Source organism: Balaenoptera physalus (genome assembly GCF_965194825.1).
Source record: "Balaenoptera physalus genome assembly, chromosome: 12".
Lineage (NCBI taxonomy): Eukaryota > Metazoa > Chordata > Mammalia > Artiodactyla > Balaenopteridae > Balaenoptera > Balaenoptera physalus.
In genome coordinates, this window is record NC_138897.1 from 63,504,167 (window position 1) to 63,516,355 (window position 12,189).

The 12,189-nt window shown below is 43.0% G+C and overlaps 1 protein-coding gene across 16 annotated transcripts in view; it reads right to left on the bottom strand.

The window, feature by feature from the left end:
• The window catches only part of EPB41L3 (erythrocyte membrane protein band 4.1 like 3), a 223,416-nt gene that overhangs the window by 137,662 nt on the left and 73,565 nt on the right, over positions 1-12,189 (bottom strand). For 11 of the 16 annotated variants that reach the window (XM_082418601.1, XM_082418607.1, XM_082418598.1 and 8 more), the window contains exon 1: positions 2,701-2,828. The exons of 2 other annotated variants lie outside the window; for them this stretch is intronic. The gene's annotated coding sequence lies outside the window, so the exon portion shown is untranslated. Of the gene's footprint in view, positions 1-2,170; positions 2,264-2,700; positions 2,848-12,189 lie in introns of those variants that run through there. 3 more of the 16 variants (XM_082418609.1, XM_082418604.1, XM_082418597.1) reach the window with 3 other exon arrangements.

Consider the following 12,189-nt stretch of genomic DNA (forward strand, 5'->3'; position numbering starts at 1 on the left):
TGAAGTCGTGCCAAAGAGAAATCTGAGTCATGGTTTTCGAGTAAGTCTATATTCCATAATAAAGCTGACATTCAGAGGAAGACTGTGGTTGGATACCTGGAAGAGGCGGGGGAGGAAAGATGACCAGGGTACTTGAGGACTTAAGAAATCTCTCTCCATTATAGTCAAATTCTCATGGAAGAGAAACATGTATTTATTTTTCAGCCTACTCTTGGAGTTCTATTTTACTGGAGAGGACTTGAATTCTAATTCGTGAATTTTAGGGTTTTTTAAAAAAATCACTAACTTAAAAGATAAATACGTTTTACAACATGGAAGAGAATACACTGGACAGCATATGCCTGCCATAATCCAACAAACAGTAAATCCAGCAAGGATTCACAAAGCACTGACGATATCACATCTCCTGGGACATGAAGGGCTGCCCCTCTTCTACTTGAGTGGCCCCTGGATGCATCTGACCAACCGATGTTTCAAGACCAATGTCTAGATAAAACAGCATCTGATCAAGTAAAAAAAATCCCAGATCTACTTGAACACAATTCAAAGTTGGCCCAAGTCCAAGCACTGCGCAAGAATCGACACAAACTGCTTTTAACCTAAGTTGCATTCGTGCACAGGAAATGACTTAAAAATTAAATGGCAACAGTTCCCTGAGACAGACCTTTGACCTCTATCTTCTCAATCCTTCACCTCAAAGGGGTTTACAAATTAAGTGGCTTCTCTTCTCCTTCTTGATAAATCATTCACAAAACATGTCCTGTGTTGCCAAAATTATTTGCCTAAAGTGTATTAGTTCCATAAACTGTATGCAGTAACTGGTGCATCTGGTATTTTGCTTTTCTAAACCACCAGAAAATCATAATGCAAATGAGACTATTTAGTATTCAGCTATTTTATTTTCATCAATGCCTTCTGAAGTTAATAAATTAAAGTCAGCCTTCTCAATGTAGAATTTATTTCCTCTCACAAGGGCTTTGTTACTCCAATTGAAATTTTGTAAGTCTGCTACCAAAATTAACATGCATTTTTTAAAAACACTGAGCCAAGATACAAATCACCTCCCATTCCCCAGAGTTCACTCAAGCTTTGATGTGCTCTTTTTTCTTAATAGGACTTTTCTGCTTAATTTTCTGTAATTGGTGCTGCGTTCAGGGCTCCCGGATCATAAATGGATGACCATAAATTATCATTTTTGTTTCCTTGAGACATTAAAAATCAGTGTAAAACTCAAAAAGAACGTTTCCAGCACTGGATTTGATGACTCTACTGCTAGGAAAGTTAATGTTACCAGGAGAAACTCCAACGCACACCTGGCCACCCCAGAGAGCCTAAACTGGGCCAAAAAAAGGGATGGGCAGGATATCTGCAAAAGCAATTCCGCAAGCCTAATGTAAAAAAGCTGAAACCCCAACTTAAAAAACGTAATGCAAGCGCCGCATCAGCAGGACTGCCTGACCCTCTCAGGATTTCTCAGGCCGGCCTCCACGCGTAATTAATACCACATGTTCTCTTTATCTTTCTATTTGTTCTGCAACAATCTCTCCCCAACTTTAACCCTAGGCTGGAACTGGAGGAGAAACCCCTAGACAACTTTGTATCCGGAAATCTGAAAACCGAAAAGGAGAGAACGCTCCAGCGGCAAAGGACCACAGTGTCAATTTACTAGGTAACCACACCCACCGCATTGCAGAAGCCGTGAACTTGGCGGGGCGGGGGGTGGGGGGGGTGAGATGGCGGGGAGAGTTGGAGAGGAGACGGGAAAGGGGGAGGGAAAGGAGGGCGAGAGACGAGGGGAGATCCCAGAAAGCCGGCCCCCACGGCAAGGAGCCGGGAAGCAACCGCCAGGAACTGGCTGAGACCCCCCGACTCCCGCGATTCCGAGCCGCGGCCCCCACCCCCCGGGCTCCCCGCCCCCAGCCGCCGCAGAGCCGCCCGCGCACACGCCTCCCAAGGCAGCGGAGCTTCGGGGGCGCCAGGTGAGCAGCGCCGCCCCCGGCCCCTCGGCCCCGAACCAACCCTTTGGGACGCTGCCCCCTCCTCCCCGGCCGCCCGGCTGCAGCCTCCGCCGCCGTCCGGGGGCCGCCGCCCCACTTTGGGGAAGCGGACAAGTTACATAAAAGCGGCCAGCCGCTCCCGAGCGGGGATGCTTTGTGCGAGCACACCTTACCGGCACCGCGCCGTGCCCGCCCGCGCCGAGCCTGCAGCCGCCGCGCCCAGGCCCCTCCGCCGGCCGGCCCCCGCCCCGGGCGGCGCCGCAATGTCGCCCCCGCGCCCCGCCCCCACCCTACCCCGAGGGGTAACTCAAAACATGGCGCCCGGGACGGGGGTGGGGGGGGCGAGGAAACTGACAGAGCGGGGGCATGGGGAGCCAGCCGCCCCTCTCGGCCATGGCTCGGAGTGAGGCCCCCAGGCCGGAGGCCAGGGCTCAGGCTGAGCGCCGGCCCCGCGATGCTGGAGCGCGGCCGGCGGAGCGGGCACGTCCCCGGGCGCGACACGCGGCACCCGGGCTCGGCCCGGCGGGGTCCCCGCGGGGGTCCGGGCGGGGCGGGCGCCGGGCTCCCGCGGTTCAGGCGGACGAGCGGCGCCGGAGCCACGCGTCCGCCGGGCCGCCCCGCGCCCGCTCACGGCCCGCCCTGCGCACCTCGCGACCCCAAGCCCCCCTCGGATCCCCCCCAACTCCGCAGGCAGAAAAGTTACCTGGCTTGGTCCGGGGGCCCGGGCGCGCTGCGGCGTAGGGACCGGGCTCGGGCGCGCGTCCTCTGGGCGCTGCGCGGAGGATCGGGCGTGGGGAGGAAGCCGCAGACTTGGGCCGCTCGCCGCGCTCCCCGCCCCCTTTTTCAGGAGCCACGGAGGCTCCGCGGGCTGCGGCGGGGCACACGCCCAGGGACGGCGCCCAGCCAGGCTCGGCCGCGGGGGAGGGGGCGCCGCGGGACTTCAGGACCGTCGCGCCGCGGCTGCCTTTTCCGTCGTGGCGCAGGGTCGCGCTCGGGGACGACGCCTCCAGACCGTTGCCAATCGCGTTAGCCTTTGGATTTCCACTGCGATTTCTGCCCGGCTCTCTATCCCTCCCAGACACCCCCGGGAGAGTGGGGGGAGGGTGTTCCTGACCTTCAGGTGAGTTATTTATTGGCTTAGAGACTGCAGGGTTTTTTTTTTTCTTTTCCCTTTTTGAAAAAAAAAAAGAAATCAAATTGGCGGCGTTTTGCACAGGGTGGGTGCCCCAGAAATACTAAATTAATGGAGAAGATCTGAATTAAAGGTTGAGGGAGGAGGTTTCCTGTCTTTGGACAGCCCCCGCCTCCCCACTGTCTCCCCCTTCCCCACCATAAACCTGCAGTTACAGGTGGTCTCCTGGACTTCCCAGCCTAAAGAGAAGTCATTATTGATAACGCTTCCCACTGAAATGGAGGGCGGGGTGGTGCACAGCGACTTGCAGGCAAAAGAAATTATTCCTGATCTCTCAGAGAATCGAAGCTCTAACCAAGTAACCAAGGCACATTTATTAAAATGTTAAGGGCCTCTCCATCTACTCCTAGTCACCCTTCCAGGAGCTCCCCGACTCATTTAGGGAGGGGAAAAAATGGATTTACAGAAGTATTGCATTTACTATCCAGTGCCAAAGATGTGCTGCAGAGTTAAATGGCTGTGGCAGAGCTTCTGGACCTGCTCTGTCGGTGAGGCCCCAGGAGGTGGGAAGACTTGGCCTGTGTTTCCAGGACAGGGAAGATGGCAATAGAGGGGGGGGCGGTGCCGTATAGCACAAGGAACTCTATATTCAGTATCCTTTAATAAACCAGAAAATGGAAATGAAGAAAAGGAAAGGGGAGGGGGCATTGTTCACATTTTTCAGGTTGTATAAGAGAGAAGTTTGGAAAATCGTGGTTCCTGTGTTTCTGTGGAGTTTATGGATCTGTATTCTGTAGATATGCAGCTTTGAAAAATTTTGGAGGAAGAAAATGTGACTTAAGTCATGTTATAGGAAAACTATTCTGATAACACTGCAAAGACTAGAAAGGATGGGCAAATACCAGAAGCTGACAGGAGGTGACTATGGCATTGTTCCGAGTACCAGAGATAACAAAGACCTAAACTGTCTTTCAAGTGACAGATAAAGGGTCAGTTCAAATACTGGATGCATTTGTGGATGATGACCTGTGTTAATTTCCTATCGGGGGCCACAAGTGTTAGACATATATATATATACACGTATCACATCTGTACATATATGCTGGTGTGTGTTACATATAAGATCTGTGAATAAAGAAAGGATTTATTTTCCTTTTTTGATATGCACACTAAAGCACTTTCCTTTTTTTTTATTTATGTAGGTTGTTTATTATAAAGGATCCATTGTTTTTATTAACTGCATAATGTTAGGAAGAAAATGCAAGGAGTACTAGGATTAGGAGCAGAAGTAAACCTGTAATACCAAGCTAAACCTGATATCACATAAATCATAACACATAAATCCAAAGTAATTCTCAAAACTGTTTTCATATCAATTTATAATTCTGTTTTACATGAAGCAATATGTTTCTCTTATGTTTTAAATTTATCTCTTTTTTTCATTTTTTTTAACATCTTTATTGGAATATAATTGCTTTACAATGTTGTGTTCGTTTCTGCTGCGTAACAAAGTGAATCAGCTACATGTATACATATATCCCCATATCTCCTCCCTCTTGCATCTCCCTCCCACCCTCCCTATCCCACCCTTCTAGGTGGTCACAAAGCACCGAGCTGATCTCCCAGTAAAGCACTTTCCTTGAAAAGTGGACTTGAACAAATTGTATTGTTTACAATATATACCACATTGGCATTATCATTTGAGACAGAGATGGTTTCATATTCTCATTCATTTTATTGCTGTATTTTTGCTATTTTTTAAAAATTGAAAGCAAACTGTTTTCTCCCTGACTCATGAATCTTAATCTTTCTAGTGATGGAAAAAAATCAGCAATAGTGTATGAATGTCTATTTTCTTGGGAGGAAATGTTCAAATACTAAATATTATTTTTTGAAAGTTAGAAGTACCTAGCTATTTATCCTAATACTGCATAAATTCAAAATTTGGAGTAAACACCATACTGCTTCACAGTTTAACAGTAAATGTGGGAAGCAGTTACTATGAAACCCTTTGGGTTTGACCGAGGCTCTCCGCTATTCTTTTTTTTTTTGTTTTTCCTAGCACACATATGGAGAAAAAGAAATGCCAAACGAAAATTCATGAGCAGCACAAAGCTAGCTGTCAGTATCTTGCTTGCATCTCTGTAATAAACTCTCTTCCTTCTACCTTGTGAATATCATGCCAAAGCCCCTGCTAGTCATCTGTCCCCCGACAGTGCCTCACTGGGTACATTGCAAGCAAGCATTGAACACTTTTACTAAATGAATGAATGGACGTTGAATAATGCACTAAGTTGTCACTTGACTTTGAGGGTTCCGTTTCCTCACATATAAAATAAAGGACTATTTCCAAAATTCCTTATGTTTCAAAAATACTAGGGTTCCATAAAATAAAAAGACATGAACACATATTAATACCTGCTGAGTAAAAGCAATAAGGAAAAACCTACACTTTAACGCTCGTCAGGAAATAAAATAACGAGCTCTTCCACATGGAAAAGAGAAGGAAAGTAACAAAATAAAGGAGAAGACAAGGTGATGATACCATTATAGTTGGATTCGCTTTGTTTCATAAAAGACCAACATCACCCTGCATCCCTCTCACTATCAAAAATAAAGCCACTGTACCCCCAAAGAACTTTTTATTCTTGTCAGTGTGAGGCCCCTCATGGTGCTGTTTCAGTGGGTTACAGAAAAGTAGTTCTTGGGTCAAAGGAATGCCTTTCAGACAGTCCCAGAGTGAGTGCAGATTTGACCTGAGAACTCAGTCAGATTCCAAATTTTCTGTGTTCACACAGGAAGTACCGAAATACGCCATGAAATGTGGGGAACGATTCCATGACTCCAAGCCCAGGTCTCAGGATGCCCGTTCTGGTCTCTACCACCATAACTAAGGCTTACCCTACAATAGGCTTCCTGAAATTGCTCTACTGTAGGGAAGATACATCACTGAAGGCCAACAAGCCATCCAGAGAAAAGGGACACAGCTAACTTTAGGTAAGATAAGTGTGTAACTTCATCCCAAGCTGTAGAGACAGGATTCCCCACGAACCTCCATCCAACCACAAGCATCCACAGCATACCGACTCCTTGGTACTCACTGGTACCCTGCTACCTGATGAGCAACGATAACTCCAGGGAATTCACTAGTGGTCCAATGATTAGGACTCCAGGTTTCCACTGCAGGGGGCACCGGTTTGATCCCTCGTTGGGGAACTAAGATGCCGCAAGCCGCATGGCATAGCCAAAAAAGAAAAAGCAAAAGAAAAAAAAAAATGATAACTGTGGCCTGACAGCCAAGGCAAGGGCAGCATTTGCCGGTTGTATTAGAGCCTCATCAACAAGATGTCAGGGTGTATTGTCAACCTCATCAACAAGACCCCAGGAAGAGATGATGGAGAATCTATCAAGTGATCCCATCAGAACGTTGCCCTCCAACACGAGGACTGGGAGAACACTGAGGCTTGACCAAACCCTACAGATGCGGCCGATCTAACAGGCATGCAGCCCTGTCGACAATCTCAGACTACCCTTCATTAAAGCATGTGGTATTTAAAAATATCTCCATATTCTTCAGCCCTTTAAGTTGACTGTTTCTCATAGTCAGTTGCTTTAGTAAAATGTTAACAACACTCGCAGTAGCTAGTTGAGACTTATTCCATGCTCAGGATAATGTCAGGCACCTGAATTGCATATTAAGTCCTTGAAGTGAGGACACAAAGTCTTTAGCCAGGGCGTTACCAGGGACCATAGATAAGGGAAATACAGGGATGAATGCATAATTCAAAAGCAACAAGCTGACTCTTTTGAAATAAAAATTCATTTGAGAGTTTCTAGGTTCTAAGAATAGTGTCAAGTTAACAGCTCAGCAAAGCTTCCAGATGCTTCCTTCATTCCACGTTTGTATACATCATTTCAGGGGTCTGCATACATGCAGAGCACAGATGCAAAGCGAAATTTTAAAATGCCAATAAGTACAAATGCACCACAAAATATAAGAAAACATGTACATATGAGAGGAAGTACATATGATGTACTTCCCCCTGCTAGTACATCATTAAAAAAACCGTTCCCCACAAGATCCAGAGCTCTTTTCTACCTTTTTTGTTAAGATATGGAACAGATTCAATGCCTTCAAAAAATCAAAACATAATCTTAATGGAAAATAAAATGGTTGGTATGCAAGTCAAAATTACAGTGAGGTATCACTTCACACTGGTCAGAACAGCCATCATCAGTCTACAAACAGTAAATGCTGGAGAGGGTGTGGAGAAAAGGGAACCCTCCTAAAGCGTTGGCGGGAGTGTACAGCCACTACGGAGAACAGTATGGAGGTTCCTTAAAAAACTAAAAATAGAACTACCATGTGATCCAGCAGTCCCACTCCTGAGCATATATCCAGAGAAAACCATAATCTGAAAGGATACATGCACCCCAATGTTCACTGCACTGTTTACAATAGCCAAGACAGGGAAGCAACCTAAATGTCCATCGACAGAGGAAAGGATAAAGAAGATGTGGTATATATATATATATATATATATATATATATATATATATACAATGGAATATTACTCAGCCATAAAAAAGAAGAAATAATGCCATTTGCAGCAACATGGATGGACCTAGAGATTATCATACTAAGTGAAGTCAGACAGAGAAAGACAAATATCATATGATATCACTTATATATGGAATCTTAAAAAAATGATACAAATGAACTTATTTACAAAACAGAAATAGACTCATGCACATAGAAACAAATGTATGGTTATCAGAGAGGCAATGAGGTGGGGGAGGGATAAATTAGGAGTTTGGGACTAACATATACACACATATACTGTATATAAAATAGATGATCAAGAAGGACTTACTGTACAGTGCAGGGAACTCTACTCAATATTCTGTAATAACCTATAGGGGAAAAGAATCTGAAAAAGAATGGATATATGTATATGTATAACTGAATCACTTAGCTGTACACCTGAAACTAACACAACATTGTAAATCAACTATACTCCAATATAAAATTAAAATTAGAAAAATTAAAAATCATTCCTATTCATCAAAATTCCATATTTGCACCCTTCCTGTCTTTGTACTCTTGTAAAAATATTAGTCAAAAAGATGGGACTAATATATATCATGTAAGTTTCATTGCATTAAAATATACCCTTATTAAATAATTTTTTGCTTTCTTCATTTGTAGTAAATTTTAGAAATCTCAGCCCTTTTAAATAGAATAATTTCTGGGGAAGTCCCTAGTGGTCCAGTGGTTAGGACTTCTTGCTCTCACTGCCAAGGGCCCAGGTTCGATCCCTGGTCAGGGAACTAAGATCCCGCATGCCGCACGGCGCGGCCAAAAAATAAAAATAAAAATAAATAAATAGCATAATTTCTAACAATAAAATTTTAAGGGTTATTCTAATCCTCAGTTCTTTATAAAGTTTAAACGCTGAATAAGTCTATTCTCTTCCCCTTAAGTAAAAATAAAGAATATTTTATATTTGGGTATTTTGTGTATAGTGGCAAAATATAAGTAATGGAAGTTGGTAACCTATAATATTAGGAAATTCAACTCCCAAGCGATTCACCATCTGAGACCATATTGATACCCCAAACAGATGATCACTACTGAATGATGCCAAGACAGTTAACATTTTAATCACTTCCCCCGAAAAGACATAAAATGAATGCCAGCAAGCCCCTCAGTCTCCTGTAAAGTTGTAAATAATCCTATTTCACCCTAACAGCAATCAACAAGAATGAACCGAGGAAGAAAAAAATGGTAATAAGACACATTCAGATGTCTGGTTTATTAACTTGTTGACTCTGTCTCCAGGTTTATGTTCTCCTCTTTAGGCAAACAAGCCATAGTTAACTTTGTAAACTGAAGAAACATGCAGCTATGACTACTCCAAGAAAAATGTCAGCTTTGCTGCTCGATTTGATTCCTGTTTTCCAGGACTTTTATTTGCTATGTTCAATGCCTCCCTGTGCATGCATACTTAACAGTGTGGGTACAACCTGAAAATAGTCCACAGCTTCCAGAATGTTCTGGGAATCAATGAAAACATCATTAGACTATCTTTGCCCCTTGAAATAAATTTGGTGCTTAATAGGTCAAAGCCATCTTAAAGAAAGCTTCTGCTATTGATTCTCTCCTGTTCGAGATGTTTATCAGGCACTTGTCAGAACATCAAAAAAGGGCTTATTTGCAAATGATAGAAATCTGAGAAGGGCACCGGAGTTTCTCAATCCAGGTGGTTTGTGAAGAGTTTAAGTTTTATATTTGCGTGTCAACAATAATCTTGGAAAGCAGTAAAAGTACCACTTATATCAGAATCCCTCGGAGTACTTGTTAATAATGTTGATTCCTGGGTCCAGCCCCTGGAATAAGCAAACCAGAACCTCTGGGGTGGGATCAGAGAGCAGGCACTTTGAACAAGCTCCCCAGGTGATTCAAAATCCCACTTGGTTTTGAGAACCACTGATCTAGGTGACCAGGGTACAGCAATAATGACACAGGTCAGAAAGTTGGTGTATTGTTCACACCAATGTTTCACAGAAGGTGGGACAGAGAAAAGTGACAGGACAGCCTCATTCAGCCACGAACTGTACGGAGCCTACACTACGGCAGTCAGCACACATTTTGCCAGAAGAGTTATTGGTTGGATCCTGTCGTTGTATGTATGCATCAATTTGCAACAGCAGTTCATTTGCAGTAAGTATAGTAATAAATAACAATGAAAGATTGTTCTGTACCCAGTTCCGTCAATAATTGGATTTGATGCCCATTTATCAAAGATTGCAATAACACTACAACTCTGACCTTAATTTCCAAGTACACAAAAAACATCTTGAAAAAGTTGCCAAGAGATGTCTCATTAAAATGGTAAATGGAAAACTAATTGCTGGCAGTTTGAGTTAAGTTTGAGATTTGACTTTCCCAAACCCAGCACATAGAAACTTTAAGTTATTCATACCTTTTGCTATAACATACATATACAGACAGGCATACCCTGTGCTGATTAGTGAAAGCTAGTGAACCAAATTAAGTAAAGAAATCGACCAGAGGCTACATCTTTCTACCCTTAAGCACAAGGTGAGGGATTTTATTTCGGAAAAACAAGATCATTAATCCCATTAGTATGTTGTTACTTTATAGGTCTTGTATTTTTCATATCATTTGTAAGGTTAGTTTGGTTTTATAGTTGATGAGAACTACAGCATGATGAATTTAAATCTAGTTTTACATCTGTATATATTTAAGTAACAAAAATAATATAAGGTAATATGGGAGGCATCAGAAATATTTTCTTTCATTAAAGCGATGTTAAAGAATGAGATTTCAGCTCAATAAAAGATAATACTAATATGGACCAGCTGTCTTATGAGCAGTGGGGTCTCCAGCTAGAAGGATCAAGGGGACACCACATGACATCTGTCAGTAATGCCCCAGAAGAGATTCCTCTTACACATGGGCAATTGGGCAAGAGCATATTTAAAGTCCTGTCCATCCCTGAGATCAAATTGTTTTCCAAGTGTTTGCCACCCAGGAACCAGGGCTTGCCCACTATTTTTCATTGTTTAGGTAGCAACTCAAATCTTGACTTCATTAAGATATACTGAGATATATATAAACACATACGTGTGTGTGTGTGTATACATATTATGGAAGAGCCTACAAAACTTCTCCATTATAGGTTGAGATTAATCTGCCATTGGTTCATTACTTTTTCTCCATGAATCTGAAGATAATTTCCATGACCAGTTCCCTTCCTACATGACCTCTCTGATCCATCAGCGCTAACCCACTTGTCCCATCCTTGCTCATCAGACTTTTATCTCTGAGTTAGGTTTTATTGCGTTGCATCCAGTGGGTGGGCACAATATTGTTTGAGTCAAGGTCTAAAGATTCTAAACGGGAAACCATTATATTTCAAAGCCCTTTTCTGAAATGTTCCCAGGTGTTCCAATGCCCATTCCCAAACTATTCCACTCTTTAACAAAATCAAGCAGGCACACACTTGCCATACCACATACATGTTCAAGAATGCCACAATGGCTTGATGAACAGAGTACTGAATGATGTCTTAAAATTGTTGTGTGGCCTTGAACAAATTTCAGCTTCTCTTTTTATTTTTGTTTATTTTTTTGGCTGTATCACGGGGCATGTGGGATCTTAGTTCACTGAACAGGGATCGAACCCGTGACCCCTGCAGTGGGAGTGCGGAGTCCTAACCACTGAGCTGCCAGGGAATTCCCAAATTTAAGCTTCTCTTGATATCAATATCCATTGAAATATTCCTTCCATTTTCTGTCTTATTAGAATAGAGCCGTGGTTCTCAACCATGGCAGTGCATCAGAAGAATCACGTAGGGGAGATTTTAAAAAATAGCAACTGAAGTTCATTATCACGGTGGCGTGATGGATACATGTGGGCTTATTATTATAATTCTCTGTACTCTGTGTACATTTGAAATATTTCATAATATTTTAAAGTTTAAATTTAAAAATATTTTTTAAAATAACTGATGCTTGAGATCTACCCGAAACCAATTAGATCAGAACCTCTGGAGAATGAAGGGCAGGCATCAATATTAACATTCCCCAAGTGGTTTTTAAGGGTAGGCAGAGTTGAGAAACAAGGGCAAGAGAAGACTGAAGCACAAAATTAAGTTGAATATTAAGAATTCCTCAAAAGAAGGATGCCATAAAAATAAAAATTCATAGAAGTTTATATCTGTTTATACCTTCAAACAGAAGCCACTGGATTAAACATGCATGTACCTATTTGTCCTCTGTGAAGCTAGTTGCTTTTTGAACACGTCTTCAGTTTCCTTGGCAGTGCCTGCCATCAGATTTGTTGATACTCACACTCTTTAGGGGAAACTTATTACTGTAGCTGGCTGCCCGTTTCATAGTAATGTGTCAATAAAATGCTGGCATATTTAACAACAGGCATAAAGAACTCATAACACTAAATACCATGACTAGAATTTCAACAACTCTTCAAACACCCCAAAGGAAAAAAAACATCATTCAGTTTTATTCCAA